At 39.1% G+C, this 13,183-nt stretch overlaps 1 protein-coding gene across 6 annotated transcripts in view; it reads left to right on the forward strand.

Moving 5' to 3' along the window:
* Window positions 1–13,183, forward strand: part of DCAF5 (DDB1 and CUL4 associated factor 5) — a 108,490-nt gene that overhangs the window by 12,816 nt on the left and 82,491 nt on the right. Inside the window, exon 1 of one of the 6 annotated variants that reach the window (XM_055289037.2) lies at window positions 6,455–6,473. The exons of the other annotated variants lie outside the window; for them this stretch is intronic. The gene's annotated coding sequence lies outside the window, so the exon portion shown is untranslated. Of the gene's footprint in view, window positions 1–6,454; window positions 6,474–13,183 lie in introns of those variants that run through there. 6 annotated transcript variants of the gene reach the window in all.

The following is a 13,183-nucleotide window of genomic DNA, read 5'->3' on the forward strand; positions in this document are numbered from 1 at the left end:
TTTATTAGAAAGGAAAAAAAAAGGCTGAAACCGTTATGAACATGCCAGGTCCAGAGGCTAATGTTACTCCATCCTTTCTATATACATCATCTTATAGTTCTTATTATACTGTTTACTTGTACTTTTTTTTTTGTTTTTACAGTCTTTCTATGGGTTGTTCTTTGTAGAGTTGATTTTGAGAAAAGGTATTTTGAGGAATGATTCTCCACTGAGTTGAAATTTTTTCTGAGGAGTGTTTAACTAAAAGTGGATGTGATATTGATATTAAAACCATGTTACAGTCGTCTGTAAAATATGAATGATAAAAAATAAGAATTAAATAAGAAAAGAATGTTATAGGCTTGATTTTTTGGGATAGCTATCCAGCACCAGAGTATATTTGGAGTAAAACTTGGCCCCCTCAAGTGGCCCAGAGAAGAATTTTCAGGAATTGTAGTTTTTCAGGTATATGGCTGTAGAATGTGTTTCTCTGTCTTCTCTCTCTCTCTCTCTTTTTTTTTTTTAGACAGAGTCTCATTCTGTCACCCAGGCTGGAGTGCAATGGCACTATCTTGACTCACTGCAACCTCCGCCTCCTGGGTTCAAGTGATTCTCGTGCCTCAGCTTCCCAAGTAGCTGAGATTATAGGTGTGCACCACCATGCCCAGCTTATTTTTTGTAGTTTCAATAGAGACGGGGTTTCTCTACGTTGCCCAGGCTAGTCTAGATCTCCTGAGCTCAGGCAGTCCTCCTCGTCCTCCCAATATGCTAGGATTACAAGTGTGAGCCACTGCGCCCGGCCTCTCTATCTTCTCTTTTCTTCTTTCTTCTTTCCTTCCCTGTCTCCCTCCCTCCCTTCTTTCCTTCCTTCTCTTTCTTTCTCCTTTCTTTCCCTTTCCCTCCCTCCCTCCCTCCTTCCCGTCCTTCCTTCTCCTTTCCTTTTTTTTTTTTTTTTTTTGAGACAGGGTCTTATTCACTCTGTCAGTGGTGCTGACAGGTTGGAGTGCAGTGGCGTGATCTCACTCACTGCAACCGCCACCTCCTGGGTTCAAGCCATTCTCCTGCCTCAGCCTCCTGAGTAGCTGGGATTATAGGCGTGTGCCACTACACCCGGCTAATTTTTTTGTGTTTTTAGTAGAGACAGGGTCTCACCATGTTGGTCAAGCTGGTCTCGAACTCCTGGCCTCAAGTGATTCACCTGCCTCATCCTCCCAAAGTACTGGGATTACAGACATGAGGCACCATGCCCAAGCCTCCTTTTCTCTTTTTTTTCTTTTCTTTCTTGTGAGACAGAATTTTGTTCTGTTGCTCAGGCTAAAGTGCAGTGGCATGATCATAGCTAACTGAAGCTTCAACCTCCTAAGCTTAATTGATCCTCCTGTCTCAGCCTCCCAAGTAGCTAGGACTATAGGTGTGCATCACCACGTCCAGCTAATTTTTAATTTTTTTATAGAGACAAGGTCTCTATGTTGCCCAGGCTGGTCTTGAACTCCTGGTCTCGAGCGATCTTCCCACCCTGCCTCCCAAAGTGTTGGGATTACAAGTGTGAACCACTGCACCTGGCCAGACTGTCTTTCTTTTTTTCTTCTTTCTCTCTCTCTTTCTGTTTCTTTCCTTTTTTGAGACAGGGTTATACTCTGTTGCCCAGGCTGGGGTGCAGTGGTGTGATCACAGCTCACTGCAGCCTCCGCCTCCTTGGCTCAAGTGATCCTCCCACCTCAACCTCTGGAGTAGTTGAGACTACAAGCACGTGCCATCACACCTGACTAATTTTTTAAATTTATTTTTTCTAAAGACGGGGTCTCACCATGTTGCCCAGGCTGATTTTGAACTCTTGGGCTCAAACAATCCACCCACCTTAGCTTCCCAGAGTGCTGGGATTACAGGTGTGAGCCACTGTGCCTGGCCCTAGAATGTCTTTCATGTTGTGAAATGTTTAAGTGATCTGGTTGGAGTCCTGTTTTCACCACTCTCATTTGTGATCTTAGGCTTCTGATGTCTCTGTAGAATCACAGAATTTTGTTGCTGGAAAGGACTAATGATCGTCTAATAGAAGTCTTTAATTTTACATCTAAATAAAGGAGCAAAGAGGTAAAATGATTTGCTCAGTAGGTTACAACTAGTGAGTAGTACAATCAGGATTAAACTCTGGGTCTTCTGACCTTTTCCCTCAATAGGGAAAGTCATGAGGCTCTGCATTTATAAAGGACTCGCTCAAGTACAGTGTTAAACTCCTAAGTGGCTTATTCTGCCAGCACATTCTATCTGCAGTTTCATTGCCCCTGAACGTGGTTTTGATTAAATTGGTGATGCCCTATTATTTTACAGATGAGTAGGTAGAGATTTTCCAGGGTGGAGGCCAACTGTCACTCTGGTTAAGTCTCCAGTTTTAATTCTTAGCCTGCTGAGCTATACTTCCTTACTTTGGAAAGTCTTTGTTTCCTTCCAAGAACATTACTCAGGAGGAGGAATTCTTTGCAAATCCAGATGCCTGTCAAAATCTTGTTACACAGCTTCCCCCATTCTGAATTTCCATTCAAGTCTTGTATCTAAATTCCAGTCGTATCTTGGTGTTACAAGTTAAAGCTAAGTGACTAATTGGAACCTTTGAGGATTGCTATGTTTCTTTTTTTTTTTTTAAATAGGTGTCTTGACTATGCTGATGGCTTAGCACAGATACCTCATTTATATCACTTGCTGCCACAGATGACTCAAGTGTGTGCTTTGCCTTAGACATACAGTAGTCCCCCCTCATCTGTGGGGGATGAGTTTCAAGCCCCGCAGTGGATGCCTACAACTGCAGGTGGTACTGAACCCTATGTATACTATGTTTTTTCTTATGTATACATACCTATGATAAAATTTAATTTATAAATTAGGCACAGTAATACATTAACAACAATAGTAAAGTAGAACAATTATTATACTGTAATAAAAGTTATGTGAATGTGGTCTGTCTCTCTCAAAATGTCTTGACTGTAGTATTTTTGGACCCTGGTTGACTAACGGTAACTGAAACTAGAAAGTGAAATCACGGGCAAAAGGGGCTTACTGTACTGGGGAGAAACAAGTGAAATTTGAGTGTTTGGCGGCTAGCCCCTGATTTAGTCTCAGAGTTGACATCTCTGTTTACATCTGCTGGTGGGTGGCTGGGTGTAGTGTGCATTCCTAGAAGTGTTAGGGCCTTCACTGATTCAGTCTTTTTAGAATTGCCAAAGAAGAGACAAGAAAGCTTTATTATGTTGTTAATTTTGTGTATACAAGGAATTTTGCAAAAGTCCAGACAGGCAGTGTTCTTATATACAAAACTAAAAAAGAACAATCAGAAATTGCTCATAGAATGGATGAAGAGTATTTGTGATATTATCAGGAGAGCATATTGTCCAGGTTAGTTTTCTGTGGCAGAAGAGGTAAGGCTGGAGATGAAGACAATCTGTGGTCTGGAAGTACTAACTTAATAACTTTCCTTACTGATACGGAGGGCCTAAGAACCCGTTTTTAGTACCCCCCAGCTCTATTTGAGGAACTTTTATTCTTTGACACGTCACTAATTCCATACTTTACTATGGAGAATTGCCTGTTGAAATCATACAAGTCATCAGCATATGGTACTTACAACATAGGCCTCCCACCCATTCATAATTTAAACAACTATTATGTATTAATTATAGGAAATTTGGAAAATAGATATTTAAAGGAAAAAAGTAATTCCACTTATTCAGGATGACCATTGTTAATATTTGGAACATGTAGCCTTTTTGATACACATTTAGTATACATATATTAAACATATAATTGAAAGTAGGCCACCTCTGTTATTTTGTAATATTAAGATTAATATTTTAAAACAATATTTTTTCATATATCATTGCATATTCTTTTAAAGCAGGGTTTCTCAACCTGAACATTACTGACATTTTGGGCTGGATAAGTCTTTGTTATGAGGAGCTGTCCTGTGCACTATAAGATATTTAGGAACATCCCTGGCCTCTACCCAGTATATGCCATTAGCATCTTTCCAGTTGTGACAACCAAAAATGTCACATATTGTCAAGGGTGATTTTCCCTGGGGGGAAAAATCATCTGGGTTGAAAACCACTGTCCTAAAGTAACAGTTCTCAAACTGAAAAAGTAGTAGTTTTCAGAAGTGAAAAAACATTAAATAGTAAAAACAGTATATTTTCCAAAATTAAAAAAAATAGCGAGAAGAGTGTCATTGTTACATTTTCCCAAATCTGTGTGTATCTGTCATAATAAAAGGCATTCACATTTAATCTTGCAAAATATTGGTTTAGCTGAAGTATATAAAGAATTATAGGCTGGGCGCTGTGGCTCATGCCTGTAATCCTAGCACTTTGGGAGGCTGAGGCGGGAGGATTGCTCTAGTCCAGGAGTTTGAGACCAGCTTGGGCAACATAGCAAGACCCTGTCTCTACAAAAAAGAAAACAATTAGCCAGGCATGGTGATGTGCACCTGTAGTCTCAACTACTCTGGAGGCTGAGGTAGGAGGATCACTTAAGCATGGGAGGTTGAGGCTGCAGTGAGCTATGATTGCCCCACTGCACTCCAGCCTGGGTGACAGAGTAGGACCCTGTATCCAAAAAAAAAAAAAAAAAAGCTTTACACATCAGTATTTATAAAAGGGAAGAGCATGTTAATGTCTTAGATAACTGTATATTCTTCCTTAATACTGTATCAAAACTCAACAAGTAGTAGTTTCTTAAAGATTAGTTGCAACAAGAATATAAAACCATATCGAATAATTTGTCATAGCCTGTTACATTGTTACATTAAAGTCCATTAATCTGTCTTAAACTTTGGGTCTTTCCTCCCATGCACTATACATTGATCGTTTGGAAAATACTGGTTCACTGAGTTTTTCAGGTTTTCCAAATCTTGACACATTTCATTGTATATTTTAAAAAGTCACATTTGTTGACATGGCCACCGGTCTCATCAGAAAAGCCTCTATGTATTGGGAAGTGATTATGTTCACCATGGTGATTACAATTTTTCCAAAATTTTTATTTTTACTTGAAAGCTTGAATTTTATCTTTGTCTACAAATACTGCCAATTACTTTCCTTGAGGTGACAGGCTCATCTTATTCATTTTTGAGAAAATATTACCAAATACCCAAGTCTGAATAACGATACTTTTTCAGTAATTTCAAGTAAAAATGTTATTCGTGAAAAAAGCAGCCAGTTCAGCTCACAATGCAAACTATCTCATAGGTACTTTTTCACAAAATAGGTATTGTTTTTCAGTGTGCAGTAGAAGTGTTTTATGTGTACTTTCTATTTTATCATACAGAGTATTTAGATGTGTACTCTGGTTGAAATTTGATACAATTATTTTTACTGCTTCATCAAGGCACTCCTGAGTGAATGTGGCATTTGTGTCTTATTGTGAATGAGTGGCAGTTAAAGAATACACTGATGAATAGTACAATTTGCCCTCACTGCCCTAGCGCCAAGGCACCAGTGGTTTTACCCACCATTGCTTTTGCATTGTCAGTACAGTTTCAAACAGTGAAAAACGCAAATAACATTGTAGTGTTATTGCGAAAAGAGTTTTGACTTTGCAGACCTTCTGGGGTCCATGGGACACACTTTGAGAACAACTGTTGTGAAGCATGATATTATGACATCGTATCCTTTCAAGTGTCTACATCGGAATTTAACCAATTCTGTCTTGTTTCTTCTGTTTATTTTTTGCTTTTATCACAATCCTTGTAGCTAAATCCAAGGGAAAAAATATTTTCCCTTAGAATAAAATCTTTAGAAGTGGAATTCTGTGTCAATGGGTGTGAATATTTTTTATATTTTTAAGATACATTCTATATATATCACCCAGTTGTCCTCCAAGATGGTTAAACCAACTTATTTACACTTGGACCAATGTATTATGAGACTGCATCGTGGCTACTGCTGGGCATTATTTTATCTTAACCAATTCAGTCAGAATATTGGCATCATCTAAAAAGTGTATTACGACTTCTCATACAACTGGCCTTGATGACTAGTGAGTCTGAATATTTTAACGTTTTGGCCATTTTGTAGTCTCCTTTAGATTGATTACAGTGCAACTGACGAGGTTGTAACTTTCTTTGTTAAAACAGTCACATTCTCCTAATTCCTCTTGAGACTATTCCCTAGTTAACCGTGTTTGCATCTGGGTATATATCAAATTGCAGCCTCTGATTTAGAGTCCCTCTCTTAAGGATGTCATAAATGTGCCTGTTCTCCAAATTTCAGAAGTTTGAGCCCCACGTTTTTGACATTACTATAATGTCTAAGTCACGGGTTTTATGTGCTAGTTGTTTTTTTTCTAGTACACCTTAAAATACATAATTATTAACATCATTTCTCTACTGTCTAAAATCATCCAGTGGCCTATGTTTACCACACTTTAGGAAGAGCAGGGGCTTTGGACTCAGACATCTTGGATTTGAATCCCACTCTGCCTGTAACTGGCGGTGTGCTCTTGGACAGGTGAGTCTAACTTCTTTGTGCCTCAGTTTCCTCACTGGCAAAATGGGGATGTTAGAAGATGAACTCTTAGGTGCCTTACATCTCTACTCTGTGACTCTGGTGTAAGGAGAAAGGGATATTTGAATATTTGTGAATTTCTTTCTCTGTTTCTGATCAGGAATTAGAGACATTGTCTAGGGTTAGTATTTCAAAACCCTATTTTTATTAAACTCCACTGCTATTAGTCATCTGATTTTGGAGAAATCATTTCATTTTATGAGGCTCTAGCTGTCTAGTTAGGGTGTTGCTGCTGCTTAATACTTCCTATTTAATGTAAAGTGCTTCTAGCTAGGAGCTAAGGCAAGCCAGGACCTCACTTTTAACATGTTTAAAATGGGGATAATGTTTCTGTTCTACTTACCTCATTAAAGACATGGAAAAATGAGACAATAGGTAGATAAGTGGACTCAGCTTTTAGCAGAAGGGTGCTAGGTAAAAACAGGGTGTCAGCAGAAGTAATGCCTGTAGATGTTATCCCTATAGCTACTTCTGTAATGAAGAGCAAAATTTGTGTGACACCACCTCTCCTATCTCTCCAGACCTGCCTGTACCCCTCCCTCTTCCCTGCCTACTGGTTTCGATTTGGGAAGTGCCATTGAACAGCAGTTTTGTGACCTTGGGCAAATCATTCAACCTTAACTTATCCATGGGCCAAAAATTGGGAGATCTGGCAACCTTGAGTCTGTATTTCTCTATGGCAACAACTGGCTAGAGCTGAATGGTGGCTTATCTTTTAAAAATACAGATATATTCTTCAGTCTGTCACTTAATCTGGCAAGTCTGACTCATTTACTTTGCTGCCTGGCCTCTTATATTTGTGAGGCTGGATTGCATCATGGTACGGAGCATGGTTTCTGGAGCCACATTACCGAGATTCATATCCCAACAATGACTCTTGGTAGCTGTGTACCCCTTCATATTATGTAGCTTTTCTGTAGTTTCATGTGAATTCCTACTTCGTGGGGTTGTTAAAAGGATTGGAAGAGCCACTACATGTAAGACCCTTAGGGTAGTCCCTGACCCAGAGTAAACTTAACTGATGTTGGCTGTTGTTTGAGTTCAAATAGCATAATAATTAGCTGACATTTATCTAGCTCTTAATATGTATCAGGCACTGGGCCAAGTCTTTTACACAGATCTATCTCATTAATCCTAACGGTAACACTGTGAAATAGGTAGTGTTGTTTTCTCAGTTTTACAGATGGAAGGACTGTAATTTAGAGAAGTTAAGTAACCTGTCTAAAGGCACACAGCTAAAAAGTGCCTGCGACATTGAGAGTTGAACCTGTGTTTGTATATCCTAATTCTGTGGGTTTTTTCTTATTATTTTTTCCTATGTTTTACTACATGGAGACTAAGCCTATGGTTTTGAATGCTGTGTTGTGCTATGCTGCCCCCCATTATATCCACCTCTAAAATAGGTTTAATCACAGAAGTGGCTGGCTTGAGTAAATAGAGCTTAGCGCTCTTAATGTTTTTGTAAGTGATTTGAGGAGAGAATTAATATGAAATTTCCCAAATTTATATGTGATGTTAGTTCCTTGAGGCAGTGAAATGCAAAACAATAGGGGATAAATAAACTACAGAAAACTCTTTTGGGCTGGACAGGGTGAGTGAATAGAAAAATGGTAACTGAATTTAAGGGTAGGTACTCATGAAGAAAGGTAACTCAAACTGTTTGTAGAATGATGCGCTCTGAGATATTTAATAAGGACTTGAGAGTTATTTTAGGCTATTATTTGAAGGTTAAAAAGGCCAGCAAACATTTCACACCCATTAGGATGACTATTATCCAAACAAGCAAAGAATAAAAAGAGTTGGCAAGGATATGGAGAAATTGGAACTCTTGTACATTGTTGGTGAGAATATAAAATGGGGCAGCCACTGTGGAAAACAGTATGGCAATTCCTCAAAATGTTAAAAATAGAATTACCATATGGATCCAGCAATTTCACTTCTGGTTATATACCCAAAAGAATTGAAAGTAGAGGCTCGAACAGATATTTGTACACTAATGTTCATAGTGGCATTATTCACAATAGCTGAAAGGTAGAAGCAACCCAAGGGTCCATCAGTGGATGAATAGATAAACAAAATGTAGTCTATACATACAATGAAATATTATTATTCAGCCTTAAAAAGGAATGAAATTGACACACACCAAACATGGATGAATCTTGAAGACATTGTGCTAAGTGAATGGTGTCTAGAGGGAGAATGGCAGTTGTCAGCGGGAAGGGGTAGTTCTGGAGATAAAGTGTGGTGATGGTTGCACAACAATGTGAAAATGTGAATGTAGTTAACGCCACAAAACTCTATACTTAAAAATAGATAAAATCATTAAGATAAAAAAAAAAAAAAAAGCCTGGAAAGTGCTTTTCTTCCTTGTGTAAAGCTCCAGAACATTCCTCATTTGGAATGCTAGGTGCTGTTCTGTCCTCTGCATGTTGGTAGAATGGATACAACTTAGTTTTAGGCTCTAGGCCAAGCTCTTTGGATTATTAGCAAGTCATTTTATCTCTCCGATACGTGTCTAGAAAAAGGGCCTACATAATCCTTACCTCCCAAGTGAGGATAAAGTGACATATGTATGTGATTGAATTTCTATACAAATATCAATTATTTTCAGCTTTGGAAAAATAACAAAACAGACTTATTTTCCATCCATTGATGTAGCTGGGCTGTGTCTCACACAGACTGTGCCTCTGTAATGCGCTGCAGCTTCTTGGAGCTTAGGAGAGGTAGGTTAACACAAAAGGAGGTTTGGTCTTACACAGTACACTCACTGAAGAGGAATAAATGGGCTGAGAAGAAAGCCAGGCTGAATGATTTTCCTTTAGTCTTCACAGTTAAAAAGAAAAGAAAAGAAAAGAAAAGAAAACACTTTAGCAATATAAAAGGGTATTAAGTAAAATTGCTATCTGCAAGAGATGACCTCTGCTAACCATTTTGCATCTGTCTTTGTATGTATAAATTTGTGTATGTTTTTGTGTAATTGCATCATACTATTCATATTCTTAATGCTACCTAAAACAAGGTTTGAAAAATTAGGACAAGTTGATGGATGATACTTTAGGGACACAAGGACATTTTGAGAGCTGTGTGCACCTAATATATATCACACGGGGCTAAGTACTTTTACAAACATTATCTCACCACACACAACAAACCTGGGAAATAGTTCGTATTTTCTCCATTTGACAATAAAAAAATTAGGGTAGAGGAGTAGAATAACCAGGACACATGAATGGTGAAACCAAGATTTGAATCAAGTTCTTTTATTCCAGAGCTTGTACTTCCTGTACCCTTCTATAGCACCATCTTTGCTGCCTCTCAAAGATGAAACCCCAAGCTCTATATCTAATCCCATTGAGTTACTTGTTAAAAGAATGTTTTGGGCCGGGCGCGGTGGCTCACGCTTGTAATCCCAGCACTTTGGGAGGCCGAGGCGGGCGAATCACGAGGTCAGGAGATCGAGACCACGGTGAAACCCCGTCTCTACTAAAAATACAAAAAATTAGCCGGGCGTGGTGGCGGGCGCCTGTAGTCCCAGCTACTCGGAGAGGCTGAGGCAGGAGAATGGCGTGAACCCAGGAGGCGGAGCTGGCAGTGAGCCGAGATTGCGCCACTGCACTCCAGCCTGGGAGACAGAGCGAGACTCCGTCTCAAAAAAAAAAAAAATAAAAAATAAAAATAAATAAATAAATAAAAGAATGTTTTGAACAATTAATACAGTCACTAATACATTATATTTTAGAAATTGTTCCATGTGAGTATAGACAGAGCTGCCTCATGCTTTTATTTATTTATTTAGGCTGTGTTGTACATATATAAATAGTAAACTTTCTTACATTTTTTATTGTGAAATATATACAACATAAAATTTACCATTTTAACCATTTTTAAGTGTACTTATTGTTCAGTGGTATTAATTACATTAATGTAATTAATACATCACCACATCCATCTTTAGAATTTTTCATCTTGCAAAACAGCAACTACCCATTAAACTATAACTCCCTATTCCTCTTTTCCCCCAGGCCCTGGCCACTGCCATTCTACTTTCTCTCTGATTTGACTATTCCTCCATAAGTGGAATCATATGATATTTGTCGTTTTGTGTCTGGCTTATTTTATTAAACAATAATTTTAACCAGACTTCTATTGATGGACATTTAAATTATTATGCTTTTGCTCTTCAAACAATGATAAGTTCCAGGAGCATTCGATCCAGAATTTCAGACTGCTTTCTCAGTACTGTGCTTGGCTGGCTTTTGAGGAAACCCAAAGCAAATCCTTACCTCAGCTTTTCTGAGCAATAAAATAAGAAGAATGTTAAATAATTACTTTTATTATAGTGTGTTGTAAGGGCTTGCTTAGTTTCTGCTTATAGCTTGGGACCCTTTGGGAAAGGGTACTCTTTAAGTATAAAGGTTTTCTGTAACTACTACAAAGCTGCTGCCACAATGTGATTATAGTACATTTTTTTGATGAATTAGTGATTTTAGTGCAGAATGAAACCAACCCAAAAAACCAAAATCAGAGTATGTAGTTGTATTTTCTTGGGGTTCTCAGATGACTTGAAGGTAAGCAATTGTTTGGGAGGAAACCAGGCTTAGAAGGCCTGGCCTCTGCTTGTCTTTGCCTGGCACTGGCACTGAGAAGAAAGGCCTAGCCTTCCCGAGAAGTCCCTGTGCTCCACCTCCGGTGCCCAGGAGAGGTTGGGGCTGTGTTCCCTCTCCTGAGGCTGACCCCATTCTCATCCAACTGCCAGGCCCATGGGGCTGGCTGAAATGGTCTGAAATGATCCTAAATATTCTTCACTTGGATTATTTGCAGGTCAGTCTCTGTGGAACTAAACAGTAAATCTCTACGTTTCTGAACTGACTAGGTCATTAAGGGAGACAACTGTAGAGCTGCTTTTGCATCTGAACTGACTTTCCCTTGCTTCAACCAGCCCTTTGCTTTGTTGAATCAGTCTTGGGCACAGCTGTTTAGCGCCCTCTGCTGGGTGAAAAGCAGCCTAACGGTTTTACATTATGCCTCAATTTGTACTGGTTGTTTTTCTGCCAACGCATACTTGAAAAGTGCCGTCTTTGCATAGGGCTCTTAATACCTTGCCTAAAGGAATGAGGGGTTGAGTGGAGTAAGGGGGTGTGTTTAGCTTACATCTTCTGATGCTAACCTTGAGGGCAAAGTCAAGAAGTAGGCCTCATCACAGCGATGATTTTTGCCTCAGTGATTCCAATCTCCCATGGACTTGGGCTGTCATCATCATGTTAAGTTACTAAGGACACATCATTTAAAATGATCCCAAGGCATTTAACAAATAGCCATGAATTTTGAATTACTGAGTACTAGGCAAAATGAAATCATCCTATAAATGCCTAGAATGAACATTAAAGATTATTGCTGTCTGGGTGATGGGGGAAGACCTTAGGCTGAGAATGGTTATGAGTTGGGCACAAACGTATGGATATTCCGGTTTCTTTTTTTTTTTCTTTTAGTAGAGACAAGGTCTCACTATGTTGCCCAGGCTGGTCTCCAACTCCTGAGCTCAAGTGATCCTCCCACCTCGACTTTTCAAAGTGCTGGGATTACGGATCCTCCCACCTCGACCTCCCAAAGTGCTGGCATGAGCCACTGGGCCTGGCAGATATTCTGTTTTTGGGTTTTTTGTTGTTGTTTGTTTTGAGATGGAGTCTTGCTCTGTCACCCAGGCTGGAGTGCTGTGGCACGATCTCTGCTCCACTGCAACCTCTGTCTCCAGGGTTCAGGCGATTCTCCTGCCTCAGCCTCCCCAGTAGCTGGGACTACAGGCACACAATATTCTGTTTTTACTTAAGCTGCTTCAATTCAGGAGAGACTGTGCTGTAGGTCTTAGTGAGCCATGAGTATCCCAGCCCATCCTGCAGAGTCTTGTTTTCTTTTTTCTTTTTCTATCATGAACATTAAACATAATCCAAAACTCTTTATTATGGAAATGTTCAGCCAGGCTCACGCCTGTAATCCCAGCATTTTGGGAGGCCAAGGCAGGCAGATCACTTGAAGTCAGGAGTTGGAGACCAGCCTGGGCAACTTGGTGAAACCCTGTCTCTAAAAAAAATACAAAAATTAGCTGGGTTTGGTGGTGCTCGCCTGTAGTCCCAGCTACTCAGGGAGCCGAGGCAGGATAATCAGTTGAACCTGGGAGGTGGAGACTGCAGTGAGCTGAGATCATGCCACTGCACTCCAGCCTGGGTGACAGAGTGAGACTCTCAAAAAAAAAAAAAAAAAAAAAAGAAAAAATTGTTCAAGCATACACAAAAGTAGAATAATATAGTGTATGCATCTATAGCAATTGTCCATATTAATCATCTATCCCTCTGCTTTTTTTTCTGGAACGTTTTAAAGGAAATTCCAGACATACTCCAGTTCACCCACCTCAGTATGCATCTCTAATTGATAAGGATTTTTTTCTTTTTTAACATAACCATAATGCCATTATAATACCTAAGAGATGTAACAATACTTCCTTAATATGAAGTATTTAAACAAAATAGATACCAATTGGATTTGACAAAATGAGGACTTGTTAAATTTACTTCCAATCTATTATTATTATTGTTACTATTATTATTATTATTACTGGTAGAAGGATTTACTTATGATGTTTTGTTTTTAAGACTTTA

The sequence above is a fragment of the Symphalangus syndactylus genome, chromosome 8 (assembly GCF_028878055.3).
Source record: "Symphalangus syndactylus isolate Jambi chromosome 8, NHGRI_mSymSyn1-v2.1_pri, whole genome shotgun sequence".
Taxonomy (NCBI): Eukaryota; Metazoa; Chordata; class Mammalia; order Primates; family Hylobatidae; genus Symphalangus; species Symphalangus syndactylus.